We start from the raw sequence: 18,047 nt of genomic DNA, 5'->3' as shown, positions 1-18,047 counted from the left end.
AGCCAGATGAGGGCAAATACCAGACCGAACACAGACATAACCGGCGTTATCCTCTAAAATACTAATCGCAACCTGGTTTAATTGACTGTTTCGGTGTGGAACCACATTACTGCGTGATCCAAACCAGAGAAACCCATGGATCTGGCCAACAAGTATGCGAAAAACGTGAAAGCATGAGCCAGATGATTGCAAATACCAGAACTGACCCAGCCATAACCAGCGTTATCATCCAAAATGCTAATCGGAACCAGCTTTTATTGACTGTTTCAGTGTGGGTCCACATTACTACGTGATCCAAACCAGAAAAAGCACAGGATCTGGCTACAAGTATGCGAAAAATGCGAAACTACGAGCTAGATGATTGCAAATACCAGAACTGACCCAGTCATAACCAGCGTTATCATCTAAAATGCTAATCGGAACAAGCTTTTATTGACTATTTCAGTGTGGGTCCACATTACTACGTGATCCAAACCAGAAAAAGCACAGGATCTGGCTACAAGTATGCGAAAAATGCGAAAGTACGAGCCAGATGATTGCAAATCCCAGACCTAACCGAGACATAACCGGCGTTATCCTCTAAAATACTAATCGGAACCAGCTTCTATTGACTGTTTCAGTGTGGTACTACATTACTACGTGATCCAAACCAGAAAAAGGCCAAGAACTGGACAACAAGTGTACGAAAATGCGAAAGTACGAGCTAGATGATTGCAAATACCAGAACTGACCCAGACATAACCAGCGTTATCATCTATAATGCTAATCGGAACAAGCTTTTATTGACTGTTTCAGTGTGGGTCCACATTACTACGTGATCCAAACCAGAGAAAGCACAGGATCTGGCTACAAGTATGCGAAATATGCGAAAGTACGAGCCAGATGAGGGCAAATCCCAGACCTAACCGAGACATAGCCGGCGTTATCCTCTAAAATATTAATCGCAACCAAGTTTAATTAACTGTTCCGGCGTGGAACCATATTACTACGGGATCCAATCCAGAAAAAACGCTGGATCTGGCCAACATCTATGCGAAAAACGCGAAAGTATGAACCAGATTATTGCAAATACCAGAACTGACCCAGACACAACCAGCGTTATCCTCTAAAATACTAATCGCAACCTGGTTTAATTGACTGTTTCGGTGTGGAACCACATTAATACGGGATTCAAGCCAGAAAAAACGCAGGATCTGGCCAACAAGTATGCGAAAACGCGAAAGTATGAGCTAGATGATTGCAAATACCAGAACTGACTCAGTCATAACCAGCGTTATCATCTAAAATGCTAATCGGAACAAGCTTTTATTGGCTGTTTCAGTGTGGGTCCACATTACTACGTGATCCAAACCAGAAAACGCACAGGATCTGGCTACAAGTATGCGAAAAATGCGAAAGTACGAGCCTGATGAGGGCAAATCCCAGACCTAACCGAGACATAGCCGGCATTATTCTCTAAAATATTAATCGCAACCAGGTTTAATTGACTGTTTCGGTGTGGAACCACATTACTACGGGATCCAATCCAGAAAAAACGCTGGATCTGGCCAACATCTATGCGAAAAACGCGAAAGTATGAGCCAGATGATTGCAAATACCAGAACTGACCCAGACATAACCAGCGTTATCCTCTAAAATACTAATCGCAACCTGGTTTAATTGACTGTTTCGGTGTGGAACCACACTAATACGGGATTCAAACCAGAAAAAAGGCAGGATCTGGCCAACAAGTATGCGAAAACGCGAAAGTATGAGCCAGATGATTGCAAATACCAGAACTAACCCTGACATAACCAGCGTAATCCTTTAAAATATTAATCGCAACAAGGTTTAATTGGCTGTCTCGGTGTGGTACCGCATTACTGCGTGATCCAAACCAGAAGAAGCCCAGGATTTTGCCAACAAGCATGCGAAAAATGACAAAGTACGAGCCTGATGAGGGCAAATCCCAGACCTAACCGAGACATAACCGGCGTTATCCTCTAAAATACTAATCGGAACCAGATTCTATTGACTGTTTCAGTGTGGTATTACATTCCTACGTGATCCAAACCAGAAAAAGGCGAAGATCTGGCTAACAAGTATGCGAAAAACGCGAAAGTACGAGCCAGATGATGGCGAATACCAGACCGAGCACAGACATTACCGGCGTTATCCTCTAAAATATTAATCGCGACCAGGTTTAATTGACTGTCTCGTTGAGGAACCACATTTCTACGGGTTCCAAACCAGAAAGAAACCCAGGATCTGGCCAACTAGTAAGCGAAAAACGCGAAATTATGAGCCAGATGATTGCAAATACCAGAACTAACCCAGACATAACCAGCGTAATCCTTTAAAATATTAATCGCAACAAGGTTTAATTGACTGTCTCAGTGTGGTACCGCATTACTGCGTGATCCAAACCAGAAAAAGCCCAGGATTTTGCCAACAAGTATGCGAAAAATGCGAAAGTACGAGCCTGATGATGGCAAATACAACACCTAACCGAGACATAACCGGCGTTATCCCCTAAAATATTAATCGCAACCAGGTTTAATTGACTGTTTCGGTGTGGTACCGCATTACTACGTGATCCAAACCAGAAAGACCCCTGGATCTGGCCAACAAGTATGCGAAAAATGTGAAACTACGAGCCCAATGAGGGCAAATCCCAGACCTAACCGAGACATAGCCAGCGTTATCCTCTAAAATATTAATCGCAACCAGGTTTAATTAACTGTTCCGGTGTGGAACCATATTACTACGGGATCCAATCCAGAAAAAACGCTGGATCTGGCCAACATCTATGCGAAAAACGCGAAAGTATGAACCAGATTATTGCAAATACCAGAACTGACCCAGACACAACCAGCGTTATCCTCTAAAATACTAATCGCAACCTGGTTTAATTGACTGTTTCGGTGTGGAACCACATTAATACGGGATTCAAGCCAGAAAAAACGCAGGATCTGGCCAACAAGTATGCGAAAACGCGAAAGTATGAGCTAGATGATTGCAAATACCAGAACTGACTCAGTCATAACCAGCGTTATCATCTAAAATGCTAATCGGAACAAGCTTTTATTGGCTGTTTCAGTGTGGGTCCACATTACTACGTGATCCAAACCAGAAAACGCACAGGATCTGGCTACAAGTATGCGAAAAATGCGAAAGTACGAGCCTGATGAGGGCAAATCCCAGACCTAACCGAGACATAGCCGGCATTATTCTCTAAAATATTAATCGCAACCAGGTTTAATTGACTGTTTCGGTGTGGAACCACATTACTACGGGATCCAATCCAGAAAAAACGCTGGATCTGGCCAACATCTATGCGAAAAACGCGAAAGTATGAGCCAGATGATTGCAAATACCAGAACTGACCCAGACATAACCAGCGTTATCCTCTAAAATACTAATCGCAACCTGGTTTAATTGACTGTTTCGGTGTGGAACCACACTAATACGGGATTCAAACCAGAAAAAAGGCAGGATCTGGCCAACAAGTATGCGAAAACGCGAAAGTATGAGCCAGATGATTGCAAATACCAGAACTAACTCTGACATAACCAGCGTAATCCTTTAAAATATTAATCGCAACAAGGTTTAATTGGCTGTCTCGGTGTGGTACCGCATTACTGCGTGATCCAAACCAGAAGAAGCCCAGGATTTTGCCAACAAGCATGCGAAAAATGACAAAGTACGAGCCTGATGAGGGCAAATCCCAGACCTAACCGAGACATAACCGGCGTTATCCTCTAAAATACTAATCGGAACCAGATTCTATTGACTGTTTCAGTGTGGTATTACATTCCTACGTGATCCAAACCAGAAAAAGGCGAAGATCTGGCTAACAAGTATGCGAAAAACGCGAAAGTACGAGCCAGATGATGGCGAATACCAGACCGAGCACAGACATTACCGGCGTTATCCTCTAAAATATTAATCGCGACCAGGTTTAATTGACTGTCTCGTTGAGGAACCACATTTCTACGGGTTCCAAACCAGAAAGAAACCCAGGATCTGGCCAACTAGTAAGCGAAAAACGCGAAATTGTGAGCCAGATGATTGCAAATACCAGAACTAACCCAGACATAACCAGCGTAATCCTTTAAAATATTAATCGCAACAAGGTTTAATTGACTGTCTCAGTGTGGTACCGCATTACTGCGTGATCCAAACCAGAAAAAGCCCAGGATTTTGCCAACAAGTATGCGAAAAATGCGAAAGTACGAGCCTGATGATGGCAAATACAACACCTAACCGAGACATAACCGGCGTTATCCCCTAAAATATTAATCGCAACCAGGTTTAATTGACTGTTTCGGTGTGGTACCGCATTACTACGTGATCCAAACCAGAAAGACCCCTGGATCTGGCCAACAAGTATGCGAAAAATGTGAAACTACGAGCCCAATGAGGGCAAATCCCAGACATAACCGAGACATAACCGGCTTTATCCTCTAAAATACTAATCGGAACCAGCTTCTATTGACTGTTTCAGTGTGGTACTACATTACTACGTGATCCAAACCAGAAAAAGGCCAAGATCTGGCCATCAAGTATGCGAAAAACGCGAAAGTATCAGCCAGATGATTTCAAATGCCAGATCTAACCCAGACATAACCAGTGTTATCATCTAAAATGCTAATCGGGGCCATCCTTTGTTGACTGTTTCCGTGTGGTACCACACCACTACGTGATCCAAACCAGAAAAAGTCCAGGATCTGGCCAACAAGTATGCGAAAAATGCGAAACTACGAGCCAGATGAGGGCAAATCCCAGAACTAACCGAGACATAACCGGCGTTATCCTCTGAAATATTAATCGCAACCAGGTTTAATTGACTGTCTCAGTGTGGTACCGCATTACTGCGTGATCCAACCCAGAAAAAGCCCAGGATTTTGCCAACAAGTATGCGAAAAATGCGAAAGTACGAGCCAGATGAGGGCAAATACCAGACCTAACACAGACATAACCGGCGTTATCCTCTAAAATATTAATCGCAACCAGGTTTAGTTGACTGTTTCGTTGAGGAACCACATTACTACGGGATCCAAACCAGAAAAAAACCCAGGATCTGGCCAACAAGTATGCGAAAAATGCGAAAGTACGAGCCAGATGAGGGCAAATCCCAGAACTAACCGAGACATAACCGGCGTTATCCTCTGAAATATTAATCGCAACCAGGTTTAATTGACTGTTTCGGTGTGGTACCGCATTACTACGTGATCCAAACCAGAAAAACCCCTGGATCTGGCCAACAAGTATGCGAAATATGCGAAACTACGAGCCTGATGATTGCAAATCCCAGACCTAACCGAGACATAAACGGCGTTAACCTCTAAAGTACTAATCGGAACCAGATTCTATTGACTGTTTCAGTGTGGTACTACATTACTGCGTGATCCAAACCAGAAAAAGGCCAAGAACTGGCCAACAAGTGTACGAAAATGCGAAAGTACGAGCTAGATGATTCCAAATACCAGAATTGACCCAGTCATAAACAGCGTTATCATCTAAAATGCTAATCGGAACTAGCTTTTATTGACTGTGTCAGTGTGGTACTACATTACTACGTGATCCAAACCAGAAAAAGGACAAGAACTGGCCAACAAGTGTACGAAAATGCGAAAGTACGAGCTAGATGATTGCAAATACCAGAACTGACCCAGTCATAACCAGCGTTATCATCTAAAATGCTAATCGGAACAAGCTTTTATTGACTGTTTCAGTGTGGGTCCACATTACTACGTGATCCATACCAGAAAAAGCACAGGATCTGGCTACAAGTATGCGAAAAATGCGAAAGTACGAGCCAGATGAGGGCAAATCCCAGACCTAACCGAGACATAGCCGGCGTTATCCTCTAAAATATTAATCGCAACCAGGTTTAATTGACTGTTTCGGTGTGGAACCACATTACTACGGGATTCAATCCAGAAAAAACGCTGGATCTGGCCAACAACCATGCGAAAAACGCGAAAGTATGAGCCAAATGATTGCAAATACCAGAACTGACCCAGACATAACCAGCGCTATCCTCTAAAATACTAATCGCAACCTGGTTTAATTGACTGTTTCGGTGTGGAACCACATTAATACGGGATTCAAACCAGAAAAAACGCAGGATCTGGCCAACAAGTATGCGAAACGCGGAAGTATGAGCCAGATGATTGCAATTACCAGAACTAACCCAGACATAACCGGCGTAATCCTCTAAAATACTATTCGGGACCAGCTTTTATTGACTGTTTCAGTGTGGTACCACATTACTACGTGATCCAAACCAGAAAAAGGCCAGGAACTGGCCAACAAGTATGCGAAAAATGCGAAAGTACGAGCCAAATGATGGCAAGTACCAGACCTAACACAGACATAACCGGCGTTATCCTCAAAATATTTATCGCAACAAGGTTTAATTGACTGTTTCGTTGAGGAGCCACATTACTACGGGATCCGAACCAGAAAAAAACCCAGGATCTGGCCAACGAGTAAGCGAAAAATGCGAAAGTGCGAGCCAGATGAGGGCAAATACAACACCTAACCGAGACATAACCGGCGTTATCCCCTAAAATATTAATCGGAACCAGCTTCTATTGACTGTTTCAGTGTGGTACTACATTACTACGTGATCCAAACCAGAAAAAGGCCAAGATCTGGCCAACAAGTATACGAAAAATGCGAAAGTACGAGGCAGATGAGGGCATTTACCAGAACTGACCCAGACATAACCAGCGTTATCCTCTAAAATACTAATCGCAACCAGGTTTAATTGACTCTTTCGGTGTGGTACCGCATTACTGCGTGATCCAAACCAGAAAAACACATGGATCTGGCCAACAAGTATGCGAAAAATGCGAAACTACGAGCCTGATGACGGCAAATCCCAGACCTAACCGAGACATAACCGGCGTTATCCTCTAAAATACTAATCGGAACCAGCTTCTATTGACTGTTTCTGTGTGGTACCACATCACTACGTGATCCAAACCTGAAAAAGGCCAGGATCTGGCCAACAAGTATGCGAAAAATGCGAAAGTACGAGCCAGATGAGGGCAAATACCAGACCGAAAACAGACATAACAGGCGTTATCCTCTAAAATATTAATCGCAACCAGGTTTAAATGACTGTTTCGTTGAGGAACCACATTACTACGGGATCCAAACCAGAAAAAAATCCAGGATCTGGCCAACTAGTAAGCGAAAAACGCGAAATTATGAGCCAGATGATTGCAAATACCAGAACTAACCCAGACATAACCGGCGTAATCCTTTAAAATATTAATCGCAAGCAGGTTTAATTGGCTGTCTCGGTGTGGTACCGCATTACTGCGTGATCCAACCCAGAAAAAACCCAGGATTTTGCCAACAAGTATGCGAAAAATGCGAAAGTACGAGCCAGATGAGGGCAAATACAACACCTAACCGAGACATAACCGGCGTTATCCCCTAAAATATTAATCGCAACCAGGTTTAATTGACTGTTTCGGTGTGGTACCGCATTACTACGTGTTCCAAACCAGAAAAAGGCCAAGATCTGGCCAACAAGTATGCGAAAAGCGCGAAATTATGAGCCAGATGAGGGCAAATCCCAGACCTAACCGAGACATAGCCGGCGTTATCCTCTAAAATATTTATCGGAACCAGCTTCTATTGACTGTTTCAGTGTGGTACTACATTACTACGTGATCCAAACCAGAAAAAGGCCAAGATCTGGCCAACAAGTATGCGAAAAGCGCGAAATTATGAGCCAGATGATTGCAAATACCAGAACTAACCCAGACATAACCGGCGTAATCCTTTAAAATATTAATCGCAACCAGGTTTAATCGACTGTTTCGGTGTCGTACCGCATTACTACGTGTTCCAAACCAGAAAAAGGCCAGAATCTGGCCAACAAGTATGCGAAAAATGCGAAAGTACGTGTCAGATGAGGGCAAATACCAGACCTAACACAGACATAACCGGCGTTATCCACTAAAATATTAATCGCAAGCTGGTTTAATTGACTGCTTCAGTGTGGAAACTCATTCCTACGGGATCCAAACCAGAAAGAGGCCTGGATCTGGCCAACAAGTATGCGAAAATGCGAAAGTACGAGCCAGATGAGGGGAAGTACCAGACCTAATCCAGACATAACCGGCGCTATCCTCTAAAATATTGATCGCAACCAGGTTTAATTGACTGTTTCGGTGTGGTACCGCATTACTACGTGTTCCGAACCAGAAAAAGGCCAGGATCTGGCCAACAAGTATGCGAAAAATGCGAAAGTATGAGCCAGATGATTCCAAATACCAGAACTAACCCAGACATAACCAGCGTTATCCTGTAAAATACTAATCGGAACCAGCTTTTATTGACTGTTTCAGTGTGGTACCACATTATTACGTGATCCAAACCAGAAAAAGCCCAGGATCTGGCCAACCAGTATGCGAAAAATGCGAAAGTACGAGCCAGATGAGGGCAAATCCCAGACCTTACCGAGACATAACCGGCCTTATCCTCTAAAATATTAATCGCAACTAGGATTAATTGACTGTTTCGGCGTGGAACAACATTACTACGGAATCCAATCCCGAAAAAACGCTGGATCTGGCCATCAAGTATGCGAAAAACGCGAAAGTACGAGCCAGATGAGGGCAAAGCCCAGACCTAACCGAGACATAGCCGGCGTTATCCTCTAAAATATTAATCGCAACCAGGTTTAATTGACTGGTTTGGTATGGAACCACATCACTACGGGATCCAATCCAGCAAAAACGCTGGATCTGGACAACAACTATGCGAAAAACGCGAAAGTATGAGCCAGATGATTGCAAATACCAGAACTAACCCAGACGTAACCAGCGTTCTCCTCTAAAATACTAATCGCAACCAGGTTTAATTGACTGTTTCAGTGCGGTACCACATTACTACGTGATCCAAACCTGAAAAAGGCCAGGAACTGCCCAACAAGTATGCGAAAAACGTGAACATACTATCCAGATGATTGCAAATACCAGAACTAACCCAGACATAACCAGCGTTATCCTCTAAAATACTATTCGGAACCAGCTTTTATTGACTGTTTCAGTGTGGTACCACATTACTACGTGATCCAAACCAGAAAAAGGCCAGGAACTGGCCAACAAGTATGCGAAAAATGCGAAAGTACGAGCCAGATGATTGCAAATACCAGAACTAACCCAGACATAACCAGCGTTATCCTCTAAAATACTATTCGGAACCAGCTTTTATTGACTGTTTCAGTGTGGTACCACACTACTACGTGATCCAAACCAGAAAAAGGCCAGGAACTGGCCAACAAGTATGCGAAAAATGCGAAAGTACGAGCCAGATGATGGCAAATACCAGAACCAACCCAGACATATCCGGCGTTATCCTCTAAAATATTAATCGCAACCAGGTTTAATTGACTGTTTCGGTGTGGTACCGCATTACTACATGATCCGATCCAGAAAAAGCCCTGGATCTGGCCAACAAGTATGCGAATAATGCGAAAGTACGAGCCTGATGAGGGCAAACCCCAGACCTATCCGAGACATAACAGGCGTTATCCTCTAAAATATCAAGCGCAACCAGGCTTAATTGACAGTTTCGGTGTGGTACCGCATTACTACGTGATCCAATCCAGAAAAAGGCCAGGCTCTGTCCACCAAGTATGCGAAAAATGCGAAAGTACGTGCCAGATGATTGCAAATACCAGAACTAACCCAGATATAACCAGCGTTATCCTCTAAAATACTAATCGGAACCAGCTTTTATTGACTGGTTCAGTGTGGTACCACATTACTACGTGGTCCAAGCCCGAAAAAACCCAGGATCTGGCCAAGTATGCGAGAAATGCGAAAGTATGAGCCAGATGAGGGCAGATCCCAGACCGAACCGTGACATAACCAGAGTTATCCTCTAAAATATTAATCGGAACCAGGTTTCGTTTACTGTTACAGTGTGGTACCACATTACTACGTGATCCAAACCAGAAAAAGCCCCGGATCTGGCCAACAAGTATGCTAAAAATGCGAAAGTACGAGCCAGATGAGGGCAAAAAGCAGACCTAACACAGACCTAACCGGCGTTATCCTCTAAAATATAAATTGCAACCAGGTTTAATCGACTGTTTCGTTGTGGAACCGCATAACTACGGGATCCAAACCAGAAAAAACCCAGGATCTGGCCAAGTATGCGAGAAATGCGAAAGTATGAGCCAGATGAGGGCAGATCCCAGACCTAACCGAGACATAACCGGCGTTATCCTCTAAAATATTAATCTCAACCATGCTTAATTGACTGTTTCCGTGTGTTACCGCATTACTACGTTATCCAATCCAGAAAAACCTCCGGATCTGGCCAACAAGTATGCGAATAATGCGAATGTACGAGCCCGATGGGGGCAAATCCCAGACCTAACCGAGACATAACCGGCGTTATCCTCTAAAATATCAATCGCAACCAGGTTTAATTGACAGTCTCGGTGTGGTACTGCATTACTGCGTGATCCAAACCAGAAAAAGCCTAGGATCTGGCCAATAAGTATGCGAAAAATGCGAAAGTACGAGCCTGATGAGGGCAAATCCCAGACCTAACCCAGACATAGCAGGCGTTATCCTCTAAAATATTAATCGCAACCAGGATTAATTGACTGTTTCGGTGTGCAACCACATTACTACGGAATCCAATGCAGAAAAAACGCTGGATCTGGCCAGCAACTATGCGAAAAACGCGAAAGTGTGAGCCAGATGATTGCAAATACCAGAACTAACTCAGACATAACCAGCGTTATCCTCTAAAATACTAATCGGAACCAGCTCTTATTGACTGTTTCGGTGTGGAACCACATTACTACGGAATCCAAACCAGAAAAAACGCAGGATCTGGCCAACAAGTATGCGAAAAACGCGAAAGTACGAGCCTGATGGGGGCAAATCCCAGAGCTAACCGAGACATAACCGGCGTTATCCTCTAAAATACTAATCGGAACCACCTTCTACTGACTGTTTCGGTGTGGTACCTCATTACTACGTGATCCAAAGCAGAAAAAGGCCAGGATCTGGCCAACAAGTATGCGAAAAATGCGAAAGTATGAGCCAGATGATTGCAAATACCAGAACTAACCCAGACATATCCAGCGTTATCCTCTAAAATACTAATCGGAACCAGCTTTTATCGGCTGTTTCAGTGTGGTACCACATTACTTCGTGATCCAAACCAGAAAAAGCCCAGGATCTGCCCAACAAGTATGCGAAAAATGCGAAAGTACGAGCCAGATGAGGGCAAATCTCAGACCTAACCGAGACATAACCGGCGTTATCCTCTAAAATATTAATCGCAACCAGGTGTAATTGATTGTTTCGGTGTGGTACGGCATTGCTACGTGATACAAACCAGAAAAAGGCCAGGATCTGGCCAACAAGTATGCGAAAAATGCGGAAGCACGAGCCAGATGAGGGCAAATACCAGACCTAACCCATACAAAACCGGCGTTATCCCCAAAAATATTAATCGCAACCAGGTTTAATTGACTGTTTCTGTGTGGAACCACATTACTACGGGATCGAAAAACGCGAAAGTATGAGCCGGATGATTGCAAATACAAGAACTAACCCAGACATAACCAGCGTTATCCTCAAAAATACTAATCGGAACCACTTTCTATTGACTGTTTCAGTGTGGTACCACATTACTACGTGATCCAAACCAGAAAAAACGCAGGATCTGGCCAACAAGTATGCGAAAAACGCGAAAGTATGAGCCAGATGATTGCAAATACCAGAACTAACCCAGACATAACCAGCGTTATCCTCTAAAGTACTAATCGGAACCAGCTTTTATTGGCTGTTTCAGTGTGGTACCACATTACTAGGTGATCCAAACCTGAAAAAGCCCCGGATCTGGCCAACAAGTATGCTAAAAATGCGAAAGTACGAGCCAGATGAGGGCAAATACCAGACCTAACGCAGACCTAACCGGCGTTATCCTCTAAAATACAACTTACAACCAGGTTTAATCGACTGTTTCGTTGTGGAACCGCATTACTACGGGATCCAAACCAGAAAAAACCCAGGATCTGGCCAAGTATGCGAGAAATGCGTAAGTATGAGCCAGATGAGGGCAGATCCCAGACCTAACCGAGACATAACCGGCGTTATCCTCTAAAATATTAATCTCAACCATGCTTAATTGACTGTTTCTGTGTGTTACCGCATTACTACGTGATCCAATCCAGAAAAACCCCCGGATCTGGCCAACAAGTATGCGAAAAATGCGAATGTACGAGCCCGATGAGGGCAAATCCCAGACCTAACCGAGACATAACCGGCGTTATCCTCTAAAATATCAATCGCAACCAGGCTTAATTGACAGTTTCGGTGTGGTACCGCATTACTACGTGATCCAAACCAGAAAAAGGCCAGGCTCTGTCCACCAAGTATGAGAAAAATGCGAAAGTACGAGCCAGATGGGGGCAAATACCAGACCTAACCCAGACCAAACCGTCGTTATCCTCTAAAATATTGATGGCAACCAGGTTTGATTGACTGTTTCGGTCTGGAACCACACTACTGCGGGAACCAAACCAGAAAAAACGCAGGATCTGGCCAACAAGTATGCGAAAAACGCGAAAGTATGAGCCAGATGATTGCAAATACCAGAACTAACCCAGATATAACCAGCGTTATCCTCTAAAATACTAATCGGAACCAGCTTTTATTGACTGGTTCAGTGTGGTACCACATTACTACGTGGTCCAAGCCCGAAAAAACCCAGGATCTGGCCAACAAGTATGCTAAAAATGCGAAAGTACGAGCCAGATGAGGGCAAAAACCAGACCTAACACAGACCTAACCGGCGTTATCCTCTAAAATATAAATTGCAACCAGGTTTAATCGACTGTTTCGTGGTGGAACCGCATAACTACGGGATCCAAACCAGAAAAAACCCAGGATCTGGCCAAGTATGCGAGAAATGCGAAAGTATGAGCCAGATGAGGGCAGATCCCAGACCTAACCGAGACATAACCGGCGTTATCCTCTAAAATATTAATCTCGACCATGCTTAATTGACTGTTTCCGTGTGTTACCGCATTACTACGTTATCCAATCCAGAAAAACCTCCGGATCTGGCCAACAAGTATGCGAATAATGCGAATGTACGAGCCCGATGGGGGCAAATCCCAGACCTAACCGAGACATAACCGGCGTTATCCTCTAAAATATCAATCGCAACCAGGTTTAACAGACAGTCTCGGTGTGGTACTGCATTACTGCGTGATCCAAACCAGAAAAAGCCTAGGATCTGGCCAACAAGTATGCGAAAAATGCGAAAGTACGAGCCTGATGAGGGCAAATCCCAGACCCAACCCAGACATAGCCGGCGTTATCCTCTAAAATATTAATCGCAACCAGGATTAATTGACTGTTTCGGTGTGCAACCACATTATTACGGAATCCAATGCAGAAAAAACGCTGGATCTGGCCAGCAACTATGCGAAAAACGCGAAAGTGTGAGCCAGATGATTGCAAATACCAGAACTAACTCAGACATAACCAGCGTTATCCTCTAAAATACTAATCGGAACCAGCTTCTATTGACTGTTTCGGTGTGGAACCACATTACTACGGAATCCAAACCAGAAAAAACGCAGGATCTGGCCAACAAGTATGCGAAAAACGCGAAAGTACGAGCCTGATGGGGGCAAATCCCAGAGCTAACCGAGACATAACCGGCGTTATCCTCTAAAATACTAATCGGAACCACCTTCTACTGACTGTTTCGGTGTGGTACCGCATTACTACGTGATCCAAACCAGAAAAAGGCCAGGATCTGGCCAACAAGTATGCGAAAAATGCGGAAGCACGAGCCAGATGAGGGCAAATATCAGACCTAACCCAGACCAAACCGTCGTTATCCTCTAAAATATTGATGGCAACCAGGTTTGATTGACTGTTTCGGTGTGGAACCACACTACTGCGGGAACCAAACCAGAAAAAACGCAGGATCTGGCCAACAAGTATGCGAAAAACGCGAAAGTATGAGCCAGATGATTGCAAATACCAGAACTAACCCAGATATAACCAGCGTTATCCTCTAAAATATTAATCTCAACCATGCTTAATTGACTGTTTCCGTGTGTTACCGCATTACTACGTGATCCAATCCAGAAAAACCCCCGGATCTGGCCAACAAGTATGCGAAAAATGCGAATGTACGAGCCCGATGAGGGCAAATCCCAGACCTAACCGAGACATAACCGGCGTTATCCTCTAAAATATCAATCGCAACCAGGCTTAATTGACAGTTTCGGTGTGGTACCGCATTACTACGTGATCCAAACCAGAAAAAGGCCAGGCTCTGTCCACCAAGTATGAGAAAAATGCGAAAGTACGAGCCAGATGAGGGCAAATACCAGACCTAACCCAGACCAAACCGTCGTTATCCTCTAAAATATTGATGGCAACCAGGTTTGATTGACTGTTTCGGTGTGGAACCACACTACTGCGGGAACCAAACCAGAAAAAACGCAGGATCTGGCCAACAAGTATGCGAAAAACGCGAAAGTATGAGCCAGATGATTGCAAATACCAGAACTAACCCAGATATAACCAGCGTTACCCTCTAAAATACTAATCGGAACCAGCTTTTATTGACTGGTTCAGTGTGGTACCACATTACTACGTGGTCCAAGCCCGAAAAAACCCAGGATCTGGCCAAGTATGCGAGAAATGCGAAAGTATGAGCCAGATGAGGGCAGATCCCAGACCGAACCGAGACATAACCAGAGTTATCCTCCAAAATATTAATCGGAACCAGGTTTCGTTTACTGTTACAGTGTGGTACCACATTACTACGTGATATAAACCAGAAAAAGCCCCGGATCTGGCCAACAAGTATGCTAAAAATGCGAAAGTACGAGCCAGATGAGGGCAAAAACCAGACCTAACACAGACCTAACCGGCGTTATCCTCTAAAATACTAATCGGAACCAGCTTTTATTGACTGGTTCAGTGTGGTACCACATTACTACGTGGTCCAAGCCCGAAAAAACCCAGGATCTGGCCAAGTATGCGAGAAATGCGAAAGTATGAGCCAGATGAGGGCAGATCCCAGACCTAACCGAGACATAACCGGCGTTATCCTCTAAAATATTAATCTCAACCATGCTTAATTGACTGTTTCCGTGTGTTACCGCATTACTACGTTATCCAATCCAGAAAAACCTCCGGATCTGGCCAACAAGTATGCGAAAAATGCGAATGTACGAGCCCGATGGGGGCAAATCCCAGACCTAACCGGGACATAACCGGCGTTATCCTCTAAAATATCAATCGCAACCAGGTTTAATTGACAGTCTCGGTGTGGTACTGCATTACTGCGTGATCCAAACCAGAAAAAGCCTAGGATCTGGCCAACAAGTATGCGAAAAATGCGAAAGGGCGAGCCTGATGAGGGCAAATCCCAGACCTAACCCAGACATAGCCGGCGTTATCCTCTAAAATATTAATCGCAACCAGGATTAATTGACTGTTTCGGTGTGCAACCACATTACTACGGAATCCAATGCAGAAAAAACGCTGGATCTGGCCAGCAACTATGCGAAAAACGCGAAAGTGTGAGCCAGATGATTGCAAATACCAGAACTAACTCAGACATAACCAGCGTTATCCTCTAAAATACTAATCGGAACCAGCTTTTATTGACTGTTTCGGTGTGGAACCACATTACTACGGAATCCAAACCAGAAAAAACGCAGGATCTGGCCAACAAGTATGCGAAAAACGCGAAAGTACGAGCCTGATGGGGGCAAATCCCAGAGCTAACCGAGACATAACCGGCGTTATCCTCTAAAATACTAATCGGAACCACCTTCTACTGACTGTTTCGGTGTGGTACCGCATTACTACGTGATCCAAACCAGAAAAAGGCCAGGATCTGGCCAACAAGTATGCGAAAAATGCGAAAGTATGAGCCAGATGATTGCAAATACCAGAACTAACCCAGACATATCCAGCGTTATCCTCTAAAATACTAATCGGAACCAGCTTTTATCGACTGTTTCAGTGTGGTACCACATTACTTCGTGATCCAAACCAGAAAAAGCCCAGGATCTGGCCAACAAGTATGCGAAAAATGCGAAAGTACGAGCCAGATAAGGGCAAATCCCAGACCTAACCGAGCAATAACCGGAGTTATCCTCCAAAATATTAATCGAAACCAGGTTTAATTGACTGTTTCAGTGCGGTCCCACATTATTACGTGATCCAAACCAGAAGAAGCCCAGGATCTGGCCAACAATTATGCGAAAAATGCGAAAGTACGAGCCTGATGAGGGCAAGTCCCAGACCTAACCGAGACATAACCGGCGTTATCCTCTAAAATATTAATCGCAACCAGGTGTAATTGATTGTTTCGGTGTGGTACCGCATTGCTACGTGATCCAAACAAGAAAAAGGCCAGGATCTGGCCAACAAGTATGCGAAAAATGCGGAAGCACGAGCCACATGAGGGCAAATACCAGACCTAACCCATACAAAACCGGCGTTATCCCCAAAAATATTAATCGCAACCAGGTTTAATTGACTGTTTCTGTGTGGAACCACATTACTACGGGATCGAAAAACGCGAAAGTATGAGCCGGATGATTGCAAATACAAGAACTAACCCAGCCTTAACCAGCGTTATCCTCTAAAATGCTAATCGGAACCAGCTTTTATTAACTGTTTCAGTGTGGTACCACGTTACTTCGTGATCCAAACCAGAAAAAGCCCAGGATCTGGCCAACAAGTATGCGAAAAATGCGAAAGTACGAGCCAGATGAGGTTAAATCCCAGACCTAACCGAGACGTAACCGGCGGTATCCTCTAAAATATTAATCGCAACCAGGTTTAATTGACTGTTTCTGTGTGGAACCACATTACTACGGGATCGAAAAACGCGAAAGTATGAGCCGGATGATTGCAAATACAAGAACTAACCCAGACTTAACCAGCGTTATCCTCTAAAATGCTAATCGGAACCAGCTTTTATTAACTGTTTCAGTGTGGTACCACGTTACTTCGTGATCCAAACCAGAAAAAGCCCAGGATCTGGCCAACAAGTATGCGAAAAATGCGAAAGTACGAGCCAGATGAGGTTAAATCCCAGACCTAACCGAGACGTAACCGGCGCTATCCTCTAAAATATTAACCGCAACCAGGATTAATTGACTGTTTCGGTGTGGAACCACATTACTACGGGTTCCAATCCAGAAAAAACGCTGGATCTGGCCAACAACTATGCGAAAAACGCGAAAGTACGAGCCAGATAAGGGCAAATACCAGACCTAACCCAGACAAAACCGGCGTGATTCTCTAAAATATTAATCGCAGCCAGGTTTAATTGACTGTTTCGGTGTGGAACCACATTACTGCGGGATCCAATCCAGAAAAAACGCAGGATCTGGCCAACAAGTATGCGAAACACGCGAAAGTATGAGCCGGATGATTGCAAATACCAGAACTAGCCCAGACATAACTAGCGTTATCCTCTAATATACTAATCTGAACCAGCTTTTATTGACTGTTACAGGGTGTACCACATTACTACGTGATCCAAACCAGAAAAAGCCTAGGATCTGGCCAACAAGTATGCGAAAATTGCGAAAGTACGAGCCAGATGAGGGCAAATCCCGGACCTAACCGAGACATAACCGGCGTTAAACTCTAAAATATTAATCGCAACTAGGTTTAATTGACTGTTTCGGTGTCGTACCGCATTACTACGTGATCCAAGCCACAAAAAGGCCAGGATCTTGCCAACAAGTATGCGAAAAATGCGAAAGTATGAGCCAGATGATTGCAAATACCAGAACTAACCCAGACATAACCGGCGTTATCCTCTAAAATATTAAACGGAACCAGGTTTAATTGACTGTCTCGGTGTGGTACCGCATTACTGCGTGATCCAAACCAGGACAAGCCCAGGATCTTGCCAACAAGTATGCGAAAAATGCGAAAGTACGAGCCAGATGGGGGCAAATACCAGGTACCTAACACAGACATAACCGGCGTTATCCTCTAAAATATTAA

The sequence above is a fragment of the Colletes latitarsis genome, unplaced genomic scaffold, assembly GCF_051014445.1.
Source record: "Colletes latitarsis isolate SP2378_abdomen unplaced genomic scaffold, iyColLati1 scaffold0002, whole genome shotgun sequence".
Classification (NCBI taxonomy): domain Eukaryota; kingdom Metazoa; phylum Arthropoda; class Insecta; order Hymenoptera; family Colletidae; genus Colletes; species Colletes latitarsis.
Note: the sequence above shows the minus strand (reverse complement) of the source record.